This window comes from Tinamus guttatus, unplaced genomic scaffold (assembly GCF_059628265.1).
Source record: "Tinamus guttatus ecotype Peru unplaced genomic scaffold, ASM5962826v1 Tinamus_guttatus_pri_ptg000247l, whole genome shotgun sequence".
Lineage (NCBI taxonomy): Eukaryota > Metazoa > Chordata > Aves > Tinamiformes > Tinamidae > Tinamus > Tinamus guttatus.
Window position 1 is genome coordinate 3,784,036 of NW_028288781.1, and position 15,074 is coordinate 3,799,109.

The following is a 15,074-nucleotide window of genomic DNA, read 5'->3' on the forward strand; positions in this document are numbered from 1 at the left end:
AGCTCTTTACCTTTACACAAACATTTCTACAATCATCTTTACAAATCTAGACATCTCCAATCCAAATTATCTACAATGTCTCTAGTTTAGACCAGTCTATATATGTAAACCATATTATTAGATATCATCTTCAGAAAGATGGACTGGCTTCAGAATGAAGTGGAATATGTATTTAAAAGCTCCACCATAACAACCCACAAATGTTTTTCTAAAAAAACATAACAATCATGTATCCTTGTCTTATCCTCATGGCATTTTCTAACATAATCATTCTCTAAAGTACATATAGAGCATATTGCTGCATGTCTGCAAAAATTTTACATTCTAAATTATTATTCTAAAGTCTCTTAGTTATGGTTGGACTCGATGATCTTGAAGGCCTCTTCCAACCATAATGTCTCTATGATTCTATGATTCTGTGTTAAGATGGTTGGGAGAAAAGGAGGAAAGTAAGATGTTTTCATATCAGAGCACAAAATCACTTGAATGAAATGAAATGAAGCGAAATGTTGGTTAGGGTTGAACCAAAACACTGTTTTTGTTTGTTTTTCACTGCGTTTAAAACTTTTCAGTAGATGGTTTATGGTTTTTTTTTTATTTCATTTTTCAACCCCCCAAATGAAAAAGCTTAAATAAATGTAAAAATGGAAAGTACAGTTTTTCAAAATAACTATTACATGTTTAAAATGAAATGCTTTATCATCTTCAGCCTCCCCTTTCCTCTCTGTGGTGTCTGAACCTATGTGCCCAAATTTTTGTACCTGGATTTTTAATCTTCATGCTTACTGATAGGGTTATGAAGCAATTTAAGAGAGCAGGAGCAGCTGTCTCAGAGGACTTGTAAGTGGGTCGCATTAGAGGGAAAGATTCTAACACATAGAAACAGTATTATCTAGTTGTTATGAGTGCTTTTCACTTTCATCTCTCAAAGCATCTTTTTAAAGGGAATCAGGGTTCTTGGTAGTAGGCATCTGATTCTACAGCTGTGAAAAAGCCTCCTCTAACAAAATGGAAGTATCTGAAGCTCAGAAACATCTGTATGTGTGCCTGTACACTGAGATCAGGTATTCTGAAACCCAGCTGAATATTCAGTTAAACAGTTGCATATCTCAACTCCTCATTTTTAATATGCTTTTTAAATACAGTAGGTATGTAGATGTTTTTGCCAATTCCTAGTCAAATCTGCTTTCACTCACAGATTAGTAAAGACCTAGCCTACATATTACATCACATGTAATTAAGGGTCAGAGCCAGCAGGCTGGTGTAAGGGTGAAGGAAAGGAGTAAAGAATGTGGTTCTTTTTTAAGCTACTTGTCTGTATTTACTAACATTTCTTTGGATAAATGTTAGCTTCCCTGCAGATCTCCACAAGCTCTTCCACTGATTGTGTAGGAAACCTACCAGAAATACCAGGTGTTTCCAATTATGTGGAAGCCAGACTGCTTAGTTACATGAAGATAGGTGCCCACTGGAGTGACAATAGCTTTTTAAAAATGAGAACTGTCATTGCATACTTTCATCCTGTGCATGTTAATTTGATAAAACACCCCCCTTGCAAATAATCGTATTTCACAAGGAATATAAAATTAGATTTCCCTGACATTTCAAAGTATCCATCAGTTTCACTGTGAAGAGACACGCTCTTCTTAGTACCTAGTACCTGAAAAGTCCATAGTGTGTCAGTTGTAGATAAAAATGTGCATGCGCTGTAGCAAAAATAGTAAAATACATTTCTCCTTAGATACTTGCACTATGGAATTGCCAGCTACTGAAATGCAAATTTGTATGCAAAAGTGATTTTCAGAGAGTTTCACCAGTTGTTTTGTGATGTAAGGAAGTAATTTGACACCAAGTATATTGGGACTCTTCAGGACAGCTTTCAAAAATTTGAGTCTATTCTAGAGAATAACCTTTGCATTGGAAGGGATTTAAGATAGGTTAACACAGAAATGAGTGACGAAGCAGAGAGTGGTTCAGGACAGAACGAGAAAATAGCAAGAAATTCACCTCAAGAGAAGAAAGAGTATTATTACCCTTTCACTTAGCGATACTCATCACTACCTTATCTGCCTTTTATCAGAACACAGAGGTGGAATATTGCGAGGCTGCAAAACTTCTTGAATTTTGAAGTCAATATGTCTGCCCATATAACCAGAAACTACCAAATTACCACACCACTGTAGAAACTGTAGAAATTACCACAGAAATGACTTCTACTATTAGGAAAAAATAAGACACATATTTAAAAACATCCAGTCCTTCTTTGGACAAAGCTCCTATTTCCTTATTCACCCATTTTGTAAAGTTCAGAGTTTGGAAGAAAAAAATAATTGAAAAGGAAACAGACTTACTAAATTGAGTTGGTTTCAATTTGAACTGGAAACACCAGTTTTGAACTTTCACTTGGACTTTTCTGCTAACTAAAAAGGCCTTAAAGGAAAACAATCATATGCATTCTGTAGGCAGCTGTTCATAAGCTGTTCATAATCTACTGACTTAAATGTGTTTGAAGCCTATGCCCAACAGCTGTGTTTGCAAAGCTGTTGAAGGTACAAAAAATGCTTTTTTTTTTTTTTTAAGAGGAAAATGAGAAAGAAATGGGGAATGCAGAGTCTGGTGGTAATTACCCTTCCTGTGCCTGTCATCAGAATTATCCCCACAAGGACCGAGGACTAGACTGGAGACTTTTTGATGGTCATTCTGCTTCCTCACAGTTTTCTGGCATTTCATCAAGTTCCTCCAGGTACACAGCTGACTGGCAAAGTCACTCTCACTGCGCAGAATCACCCGCTGTTCCTGCCATCATCTATGTGCTTGATTTTCTTTTTTCCTTTCTAAATCTCTGCATTTGCTTTCTATTTCCTTCAGTAGTAACTATCCAAGCCTTCATCTTCAGTTGTCTTCCCTCACTTCTAAGTTCTCTACTTCTCTGATTCCACTGTTAGAAACCTACTATCTTGGTCACTTTGAGTCCTCAAATCACAATTTGCTAAGTGACCGTTCATCTAGCCACTGCCTCTTTGATTGTCTTTTTGCTTCTTTGTCCTTATACTCTTCTGGGCTTTCATTTTTGTAAGCAATTTCTGACCCTTGCTTCAGTCTTGCCCCACAGGCTTCCAACATTGTCATTAAAGCCTTTACATCCAAACCAGAATATTTATCCCATAGTCTTGCTTAATCTCTTCATCTCATTTATTATTTGCTTGCTCTCAGCTCTTACTTTAAATTAAAAACACAGCTTTTTGCCATAGCATTTTAGAACTGCACTTTTTGGTTGCTTACATCTTGACAAAGGGGTACACCTGTGTCTGTATCTGTATTATTTGTATGCAAAAAGGCATTTTGGTCATGCACATTGGGTGAACATTGCATTGTCTGGTGTGTCCACACCACCTCTGAGGGTTCCAGGAGTCTGTGTGGTGGAGAAGCACAAGGGAATTTTGGAAGGTCGTTTTTTCCACTGACAGCTCATTCTGAGTTGACGTGAGTACACACAGCAGACACATATTAAACTGTGAGTCCAAATGAAATTATTTTTTGTGGTAAAAGCCAAGCTTACCCTAGTATTCACAGGCCTGTTGGTATATCCACTTCCTTCAGTTATATGCCTGGACCAACTGCATCTACCTCTAACCTGACATACAGCTTCCGCCTTGTGGCTTTTTTGAATTTGGCATAATCTACATAGCTGCAAAATTCTTAGCACCAGCCTCCACTAGTCTGGAGTTGTCATTAGAGCATAGCTAATATGTCTTACAGACAGGAAACTGATGATTCTGTGAGAAACGGATCTGCTCTCATAAAGACAGATCCTGCACCAGACACTGCCTTCCCAGGAGCTAGGACTGAACCAAAGGATCCCAGTCATGTAGTGCCCATATTGTGCCCAAGTGCAATGCATCTCCCAGGGGAGAGGAATGGCTCTTGCTCCATTTCTTAAACCCCAGTAAATAAAGAGTAGAAGAAAGTTCCTGGTCTTCGTTTCCCACTTGCACCTCTATAAAGGGCAGAAAATAAAGCACTGCAGCAGCAGAGGAGCAGTATAGAGCCTACTTCTTGATACTATAATCTCCCTGATTCCATTTATTTTTGTAATTAACTGGATTTTGTCCAGAACAGGTAGTGAACAGCACTCAGTATTTGTAATATTAATGAGCATCATCTGGGCTAGGTTCAGACCACCTCTCTGTTTGGCTGGGTATTTGAACCCAGGATGAGCACAGTGAGGGAAGAGAGAGGGACTAAAATACTGTCATATAGTTTCTGAGATGCTTGCAAGACCTTTCAAGTAGGCCCCATTCATGGTTTATATCTCACCTCATGCATTCTCAGTGTACGCCCTTCATTGGCCATGAAATAACTGTGAGTTTAAACCAGGCGTGAAAGAAAGTTTTAAGACACTGGAGTCAGGAAGATGGAAAGTACAGCTTTTTCGTCCTTGTTTGCAGTAGTTGTTTTCTCCTCTAAACCCCAAATGTTATTTTAGCACAGTCATATCCTGACTTGTCGATTCCAGGTCTGTTTTATGAGATATGGACAACTGTGGCTGCCATAAACAACCTCTGAAACACTCTGCACAGCTCTGATTTATGTATGGACGAGTGAAGGGCTTTGCCACTACCTCCCCCAACATTTTCAGGACTGTCAAAAATTAAAATGGCTTTATTTTGGTTCCGAAGTTATCTTTCCCGTACTCTTCTGTGGCTGTTTTTGTTTGCATGGGCAAACAGATTATTTCAAGAGACGAGACAGGATTTTTGTGCATTTCTCAGCAAGCAATGCTTGCTCACAGGAGAAGGTATTTCAGAGCAGCTCACTGGCCCAGGAGTTGCAATTTTGCTGTGAATTCATTATCAGTGAGAAACTTGCAGACTTAGCTGGCCCTGGTACAGCACCAAGCTGAAGGCAACTTGAGAAGCCAAACTGTTAGGCTTTTTCTGGGATGAAAAAAGGGTGCATTTGTGAATGCTCTGGATGATATTCTCCATTAGCATCCACTTCAATCATGCTCTCAGTCATATTTATAATTAGCATAGGCAAAACTGCTTGATTTTCTCAGCTTGCTGTCTAGCAAATGCATGTGTATTGAAAACAAACATGTTTTTCATTGATGCAGGTGTTAGTAAAACTTATGAATGCAACCTGAAATGCAGATTTCCGATGATACTGCGACACCCACAACCATTTCTAAAATCATTTTAAGCTTCCTGACAATAGCTAAGTAGCTGGAAACCAAGGAATCGTACTTACCTTTTACTTAGTTTGCACGAAACAATTAGAATGATTTCTGCATCTCAGTTCCACCTGCAGAAACCCATTATTTATTGGGAAGAAACCGTTCTGGATTTCCAGGTGGAACAATTTGTACATTTTTGAGCATCTGCTAAATTTAGATTGCTAAATCCCATTCCACCAACACACAAATGACTTGTAACTTAGACTATTTAAATATATAAATTATTTTTAAATGGCATATCTCTGCCTAAGATCCTTATAATCTGCAATAGCAAATGAAGCAACATTAACTTTTTAAATTGGGATCTGAATTGAGCAATGATTGAAGTATTCTCCCTCCATAAGAAACAATCCCCTAAGAAATGATTTAAACCTAGAGGCAGGCGAGCCCTTGCAGCCCCTGCTTGCCCTCAAGCTCTGACTTGGACAGCAGTGGGTACTTTATGTAAGCAACAACGGCAGGAATGGTGTAATGATAGCATACATACACATTAAGCCTCACAGCATCTCTTCCAACAACACAAAAGCAAACAAGTAAAACATAGGAGGACAGAAGCTTGCCAAATTTAAGTATCAAACAATAACATAAACATATTTGTTTGGTAAAAACAGAGTTCTGTTTAAATAGAACAAATAGAAATAGAAATGTCGAAACTCTTAGAGCTCTTCAAAATAAAATGGGGATATCTACTTTGTCCCACTTCAAGGAGCTTGTTGCTTGAGAGATCAGGTGACGTAGGGAACCTGTAAGAGACAACTCAGCAGGACTCACCTGGGCATTTTTCTTGTGGAGAAATGTGGTTCAAACATTCTTCATTCATATCATTTCATCATCACTACTTAGTCTTGTCACTACTAAGCTACTGTCAAAATTGCTTTCTTTTCTCCATTACCCTCATCAACAAAATCTCCTACTCCTGGTGCTCTCATATAACCGTGAGCTTTACACACTCCTGTGATGACTTTTCTCTTTTCAGTTGAGAGCTGAACAGGTCTTTCCTGTAGCACAGATATCTGAGGTCCCTTCCCTGTCTTTTTAAGTGTCCTCCAATTTGCCTTCCTTCCCCAGTCCTCCCCACTCAATGCCTTGAGTATTTCAATTACGAGTGTGTGTATATAAATCTTTTAGATTTTTTCTTGCCTCTCAAAACTGCTTCTTAATGTACATCCCAAATTGGAACAGGCTGCCCAGAGAGGTTGTGGAATCTCCTTCTCTGGAGATCTTCAAAACCTGCCTGGATGCCACCCTGTGCCACATGCTCTAGGTGTCCCTGCTCGAGCAGGGGGTTGGACTAGAGGACCTCTAGAGGTCCCTTCCAACCTTAATCATTCTGTGATTCTGTTTCAGGGAGACAAGGTTAAGTTAAGTTTCTAAGGGGCAACAGATAGTCCTGGCCCCACTTACTGCAGCTGGTGGCCACTACCTGTGGTTGTCCCACCACATCCCACACCTTAATCTTTCTCTGCGTTCCTGATTTTTTCACCGCTTTTCATCTATGCTGGGTGTTCCTGTATGGTAAGGTCAGCAGCTTGCAGAGGTGGGAGGCTCCCTGCTACAGGTCTGGATTTTGTTCCAGGCCTGACGTGGCGGAGCTTGCAGACAGCCCGGGCACTCACACATTCATACAGAAACCCACCCCCTCCCAAGGAGCCACGCGTGACACCCGACTGCGCGTTGGAAAGCAAACATTCGGAGCCTGCAGGAACCGAGAATCCTAGGAAGTAGTTCAGCTTCTTAAACAAAAGTATTGCAATCCATTTTGAATGGATACTTGATTACTTTGAAAATACTTGAAATTTTAAGGACAAGCTTGTAATCAATAAAATAAAATTTTAAAAAAATAGGTGCACCATTTAGAAGGCATTTTTTTCCCTTAAGCCTACATCTTTCCTGACTGTATGACAAATGCAAAGCCTGAACAAAGTGTATTTTAATCTACTTCAAAAACTTTATACATGCTATCCCCTAATTCCAGATATATGTTTCTTGTTTTCACTTCAGTTCAGCTGCTAAATTAAAGCTAGCCATAACATCCTCTATATCTAGTACTGAATCTACAGGCTTCAAAGAAGCTATATACTTCCTCTATACTTTTGAAGCCTTTTCAGTGTCATTATTTTTATAAGCACCTTTCTGATGATTACAGACTATTTTTTTATCATCATTGTTTATCATAGTCTTCAATATGCAAATAAGAAAACATATTCAGCCTTCTGACTCACTAGTGTGTCTCAAGGTGCTAAGATTCAAATTGCAAGGGTGATGAATTCATTTGCTTCCTCCTCATAGTAGAATCAGAATTTGGGATGCCGTCTTAATCATCCCCTCGATAATCCCATCCTGGAAGGTACTTATTTAATTTCAGGATTATACATCTTGATCGAAATGCATTCTGGGGTTACAATGGGGTGCCTGTAACAGGGCACAGACAGTGTGCCTAGGTATAATGAGACTGGTGGATGAATAACAATGTCGCTATTCACACACCGAGGCCCTGCTGTACTGAGCCATCTGCTGCTGAAATAGCAGATCTCTACCGAAGAATGATATTTTTTTTCTCTTTTATTATTCAGAGAGAGATTCTTACTTGGTATAAGGTCCATGCACTGCTAGCTGAGAGTCTGAGATTAATTTTTATTGTTCAAAAATACTTTGTAAACTAAAAATAATGTGCAACTGTGAAATTATTCTTTAAAAGAACACATCTAATTGAGTGAAATATTAAAATGAATATCTTCCTTAACACAAATGAGATCTGAAAGTAGACTTTTAATTGTAAGAAAGATGTCAAGGAGGAAGAAAATATGATATAACATTATCTATAGCATGGAAGAAGAGAAATTAAGCTCAATAAATTTCTCATGTGACTGGTCTTGTTGACTCCAGTGGATTACTCATGTGAGAGAAATTCATATAATTTGGCCCACAGTTTTCCAGAGAATGACCCTACTCACTAGTTACTAATAGAAGAGAAGCAATAACAAGAACTATTCCTTGCAGTCTCTGACCTTGCGGCTGATCCTACTACCCTACAACCCTACTACCAGCCTGACTAACACCTGACTAATAATATTGAAGGAAAAATACAGCAGCATTCAAGTTTTCCAGACTTGTTGATTCAGAGAGCTACAAATGCCACTGAGGCTTAAAGACAGTTGCAAAGATAGGCATGTCCATATATATGTGGCAAGATTTCTGTCACAAAATTTTCATGGTTTCTTCAGATGCTGTGCTAGAAATAAATATTTTCCCCAATCTGAATGGAACACTCTGAACCACAGGATGTTTGACATTCACTTACTGTTTTAACATTTACCATGTTTCCTTCTTAGGAAGTACTGAATAATAAAAACAGCTGATTTCAACTCTTCTGTAAATAGTAATCCATGTCAACTGTTCCAGAGTGTTTAGGAATGCAGCAGTATTCTTGATTTACTGAGACACAAAACAGGAATATTCCTCTGTGATTATTATTACCTCTGCAGAGCTAAATGTGAGCAGGTAAGAATACAAAACAGAACAAAACAAAACACAATAATCCTTCTCCAAATGAGCTCAGAAGCTACAGACTACTGCAATTTAGATTAAAGACTGCAAAAGGGATTAAGTAATTAGTCTTTGTGTTTCCTTTTTAAAAGTGACAGCAGGAGTCCAAGACTAATTGAAAGTCGTGCATTTTTAAAGCCATTCTCTCTGGACCTTCCTCTGGCTCAAGGCAAAATCTGCAACTCTACAGTGGGGGACCAGACATTTGACTCTGCCTCTGTAAACAGCTCTACCTTTTAGGGGGTGTCAACCAGGAGTAATACTATCTCCTCCTCAGAGCAAGAAGAGGCAGAGAGGTTATCACAAGTCTGCACATACACACCTCCTATTCTGTTGCCAGCTGGCACCGCAGAAGAGACTTCTGCCACTGGATATTCAGCTACAGTCACTAGTTCCAGATCTGCTCAGGAGCTGTTCATAGGGGCCATCCCCTGGCCTGCTAGAGACAAAATGGGCAGGGTTAGCAAAGTCCTGCCATTAAACTGGCTAAGGAAATTTGGCTTACTATGACTGAAACAGGATAAGGGGAACTCATGTGAATAGTTATGTTGGCAAAAGTAACCTCTGGCAGAGCACAGCAAGGCAAGCTGCTGGCAAGCCACTGGAGATGGCCTGGTGAAAAGCCTTTCAAACTGTATTTGCAGCTGGATGCATGGGTATGCCCTCACCATGCCTTGCTCAGGGCCATATCACCAAACCACAAACTGGACCTTTAAAGAAAACTGATTATAAAATGATTTTTTACAGCACATATATCAGTCTCTGAAGATCATCATATCTAACATCTGCTTCAGGGGGAAGAATTATTTCTCAGCTTCTTCACTTTGCACAGGTTATTTGCAAACAGAGAGAGTTTTCTGCTATGGTCTTTGCTAGAAATTAAAAATTCAGGGCTTGAAGGAACCTGCAGAGATGATCCAATACAACCTACTCTTCATTGTGCCACAATTAGGGATGTTTTGTCTAATTTGTTTTTAAATATAACCACCAGTGAGCAAGGTTTCAAACTAATTTGGGTAGTTTGCTTTTCTCATAAAAGATTTCTCTAGTATCTAATTTAAAGCTTATTTCCTGCAAATTAAGGCGATTGCTAACTAACTTAAAAACAGGGACTTATCAAACCACAGCTAGTGTGTGCTGCGTGTACATCAACGGGCATGATTTCCATGTCCACAACTTCTACAAATGAGAGCCCAAGCCCAACCTAAAGTCTCATGCCATGCTTCCCTGTAACACCTTGTTGCCCTGTTCTTCCAGCTTCCCTGCTGCCTTATTGTCTAAACCTGCCTTTTAAATACCATCTTCCCACTGTTCCCCAGCAAACTGTTAGTGCCATCTACCCCATCCGTATGTCCTTCCCACCAGCCACTCTTGCCCACCAGCACCCGAAAGAACTGCAGCGCAGTGAGCCAGACTGACTGCTTTGTGAGAGCATTTGCCAGGCTATATGTTGTACAGACTTCATTCACACAAATCATTCCCAGGTCTCAGGTACTGAACTGCTGCATGCTCAGCACTGCTCCGTGCAACTTGTCCAGTGAGCTAGAGAGAATTTTTCTAATTACTTCGGCAATCACAAAAATTTTAAATAGTGCATTAACAAAATAACAAACAGTAAATATTATTTCTAATACTTTAATCTGCAAAAGTGCAGACAAAACACAGCTGTGCTGCAAACTTTTCCAAAAGCAAAGAGCCAGTCACATACAGGTTTACAAATGTCAAAAAGAAAGCAATATAAACTTGATTTATAGGAATTATTGCTTGAAAATGGACAAATTGTTACTCTTATTTTTGCTGTGTTCAGCTAACACCGCTTGTTGCCAGGATACTCCTACATGTACATTTATCTAGTAAAGCACTTAAGCACATACTGAACCTCCATTTAATGGAAAAGAACCACAAGAACATTAAAAAACAAATCAGAGTAAGAGGCCATAGCACAAAGCTTATACCACAAATAGTGCTGTTGCAAAATACATTTCATACAACTATTTCATTCTTAAACACACAGAAAGTAAAAAATATATAACTTTACCTATAGAGCAAAAGAAAAAAACGGCTAACACTATTAATCATCTTTTTGCATTATGAATTATTTTTTAGGAATTACCTTTTTTTTACTAAAAGGAAAGTATTTCTTTGGCTTTCATGAAGTCTAAATCTTGCAAAAAATGGTTTTATGCATAGATCATCGTCTAAAATTAAAAGCTGCTATGATACTTTTCTCTACTGTTACTGAGAACACTAACGGGCCTGAGGTGATTTACAGACAAACAGAAGCTGTCATTTCCTCCATTTTTACTGTTCTTACATGGTCTCGCTACTGCAGGTCTTATACATCCCATACTCTTCAATGTACTTATCTCCACAGATAATGTAGTGATATGCTACCATTTTTTTAAAATTTCTATATTAAGCTAATGTGGATGCTAGGTTTTAGCCTAAGATCAAGATGTGAAACTGTTCTACTATTTTATTCTATAAGATCTGCTATATAGTCAAGGAGTGCAATACAGTTCAACTCTGTAAATTCATTCCCTAGCTTAAGATACCATGATACACTTTTGCTAACAAGCCTTAAACTCAGGTGACTGGCTTTCCACTCAGCTACAGTGAAGCAGGAAAACAGAATAAAATGAATAAAGGAAGGTTTGTAGTGGCCAGCTTTGGTTAATCTGTGCTACAACCTGTCACTACAGGCATCTGTACATCAAATACGTCAATTGAAATAGGTTTAAACAATAAGGCCATATATCTAGACTAATAAATTAAACAATGCCTAGGATACTCACAGCCACTGGAATGCTACTGTTTATGCAAGGAAATTGGTTTTGGCCCTGGCCGAAGTTTGGCAGCTCAAACATTGCAGGCGTTGTTCCCAATAGGTAGTTTGTATGTGTACAAGCATAAAAAAGGCTATTCCAGCTAGTTGCAGCAGTAGGAATTTTCCTGGGCAGAATTGATTTATTAGAACAAACCAGGTCTAATTGCAACATTTTCTGTAATTAGGATCTCTTTTGTTTCAAGAACTTAGTTTTTTGAAGGTTCAGCTCTGTGGGAAGTGCTGCTTAAATTGCTATCAATTGAGAGGAACTTCATTTACTTCTCTCTCCTGAAAGAACATAAGAAAAGAGAAATATGAAAAATAATGTTGAAGTAAGAAATAGGATGAAAATACATCTTGTAACACATAACAGATCAAATACATGGTAAAGGCCACAAACACCAACGGTTAAGTTTGCCCAAGTCCCCTAGTATCATACAGTTCTCAGCACTGAATTTAGCTCTGGTATTGATGAGCAAAGAGTTTATAAAGCTCAGTGCTCTGCAGCAGTTTTAAGTCTTCCTTACTGCGTACTGCAGGGAGTGCAATACCACCATCAAATGGTTCTTCTATATGTCAAGACCTTCCTAATTTTAAGGCTTTACCTAATAACATCAGCTGAGACACTTTTGGTGCCAGCGGTTCTTGTCAACTTGTCAAATTATTTTGAAGTGATTTGAAACACTGTCTGAAGAACAGAAAAATACCGACACAGAGCTCCATGAAATTGCAGTGTTCTTTCAAAAGAACATCTTTTACCTCAAATTGGTTCTCATGCTTTGATGTTTTTAAAGGACAACCCAGTTTCGCCAGAGGGGTCTGAATTAATTTCAACCCAACCTTTCTGTGCAAGAAATGCAAATATATTATTTGTATTTCATTGCAGCATACATCTAAGCTTCACAAATACAAAATCAATAAAGTCAGTATAATAATAGTGCTAATTCTGGTGGTATTTTCCCTATATTAACTTGCTTCTTAAATATGGCAGACTATTTTTGCATGCCTAAATCTTTATTGTTACTATATTTACTTTTATTCTTAGATAAGTGACCTATGATTTGAATTTCTCAGAAATGCTAACTTATCACAATAAGCCTGTGTTTGCAAAATAATTATGAGACCCAAAATAACCCAGACTAGACACACCTGAACTTGTGAACTATCATCTCTGATGCAGGTCTCTTTTTTAATGACAAAAAAAATAATGTTAAAGAGAGTAAACCTCTGCAAACTAGGATCTATTGCTACGAAAATGTGAGCATGTACTGGCCGGGAAGGGAAGTGGCTAAGCTAAATGAGGGATACATTGACTAAAGGGTGGCTGGTCTGCAGAAGTCTATGCAGTGGCAAAATGTAAAAGAAATAGCCAGTACAGTGAAAAGGAGCACCACCAATCTGTGTGAGAAGTGAAGAAAGTGGGAAGCTGACCGTCTATACAGTCTTAAACAAATATCGAAAGGTAAAGAATTACTCACCCTTGACCTTCTTAGTACACAGTAAATACAAACAGGAATAATAATACAAATGAGCACCAAGGAAATGCTGATTGTTGCCACTAGAAGAACAAAAGAAAGGTACCATTACTCCAACTCATTAAGAGAAATAATTAACACTGGTCATGCAACACGGAATAGTCATATGCTAAAGCAGAACCTAGATCTTGATTTTACTTCTAAACAAAAGTCTTGCCTATTTAAAATCTGGATAAACACAGAAATGAATTGAGGAAATTGCAACTTATTACAGTCAGCAATTAATTTTGGCAGGCAAAGTAACTTTCATCTTGATTAAATTTTAACAGATCAGCTCCACACAACTCACCTCTAGCACATTATCATAATTCTGAAATCAGTAAATTACTATGTTCTAGTCTAGCAAAGTGACATTCTTATTACTCAAATGAGTATTCCAGGAAAAATACAATGATTTTCAATTGGAAAGTGTCTTTAATCCCCATTCATAAAAGGATAACTTCTCAGGCTAACACAGGCAGTCCATATCCAGGTTTAATTTTCATAATCAACTGTGGTAAAAGAAGTTGGAAGTTCAAACCTCCTTTAAGCAGAAGTAAATATATTGAAGTTGTCAACTTACCTAATATTCTTGAGGTATCGCTTGCTGTTGAAAAGAAAAACGGTAAAAAATTAGAGCCATGAATATGTACCGTACAGCTATATGTAATGAAACCAAATGCACTTTTCCATAGTTTTTGTTTTGTTTTGTTTGATTACAAAGCACCAAAATTATGCTTAAATGTTAGAAGCAAACTGTAAATCATTATTTCCCGTCAAAATAATAGATTGCAGCTATTAACTGCAACCTAGTCTGGGCTATATTCATCATACTTACATGCTGATTTCTCCTTTACCCTCCTTCGTATGTGCTTTGTCTGTTTGACAGGTAGCTTCTATGTGCAAGAACTCTCGTGCATTTAGAGAGTTGTATATTTATATATATATATATACAGTTAGCATCATTTAGCCCAAATCCAAATAGCAGTTTTCTTCAGATCCTGCTATGCTGCATGATGGAGGGAGCAGATAAGACTGTCACCACCAAAAGTTGCCTCCTCCTTCTTGCCTTTCTTCTCTCTACCTTCACCACCCACCCTCCAGTATTGTCTAAACACAAGAGGAACAGAGAAGACATGAGGGAGAAACAGGGTAAGTGAAATTCCTAGCAAAGGAATTCCTTTGCTAGGAATTTCACTTTGCTTCTAATAGCAAAGTTGCCTGAACAGCTGCCTTACCACAACCTTTACCAAAACTATCTTTATCACAATCAACCAGCCTATCCAATGATCATGTAGAGCACCTGATATTTTATACTGCACAACTATTTTCTGATGCTTGATAGTCTTAATGTTCTTTGTGCCTCAGCTTCAACCTCTCTAAAAACATGGAAGAAAACTGTTTAAGTTGTAGTTGCTGATAATTAATTCATCTTTGAAGTTTTTAGATTGCAGGAACAGAAGAATTGCAAGAAGAATTTTGGATAAAAAGAGCTGTTCAAAGGCATATCAAGATGACAGATTCAAATTCATTTGTATTGCAATACAACAAAGACACCATCAAGGTACTTTCAGTGGCATATTCAACATTCAGCATGCATTATAGTACAGATAAATAGTGGTAAAGTGTTATGAATTTTGTTCATAACATCTTGATACCAAAATGACTTGACTTTGTTTAAATGTTGCTCCTAGAGCAGAAGACAGGTTCAACCCCATGTCCCATCTTATAACAGTTGACAAAGAAGGCCAAGGTACCTACAACCATCTGTCTTTACCTAACTATGCTGAGTTGTACCTGCATTTAAACATGGCTGTAGAGTACGATCAATCAAGTGACTAAAGAAGTTCTCATCTGTTGGCATGGAGACAGCTACTGTCAGTAAGTGCATTCTTAGCTCCAATCATGAAGTAACTCACAACATTTAAACTAACGGGTTTTACTTTGTGCT

General features: G+C 38.2%; 1 long non-coding RNA gene across 2 annotated transcripts; it reads right to left on the bottom strand.

The window, feature by feature from the left end:
* Nucleotides 1-11,729: 11,729 nt before the first annotated feature.
* Nucleotides 11,730-13,438, bottom strand: LOC148594392 (uncharacterized). 2 transcript variants are annotated; one of them, XR_015913498.1, is made up of 3 exons: nucleotides 13,088-13,213; nucleotides 12,369-12,453; nucleotides 11,730-11,897 (listed from the first exon to the last, which is right to left on the bottom strand). It is a non-coding gene; the product is annotated as an uncharacterized LOC148594392 (long non-coding RNA). The 2 variants fall into 2 exon arrangements; XR_015913497.1 differs by lacking the exon at nucleotides 12,369-12,453 and having other exon boundaries at nucleotides 13,088-13,438.
* Nucleotides 13,439-15,074: the final 1,636 nt, after the last annotated feature.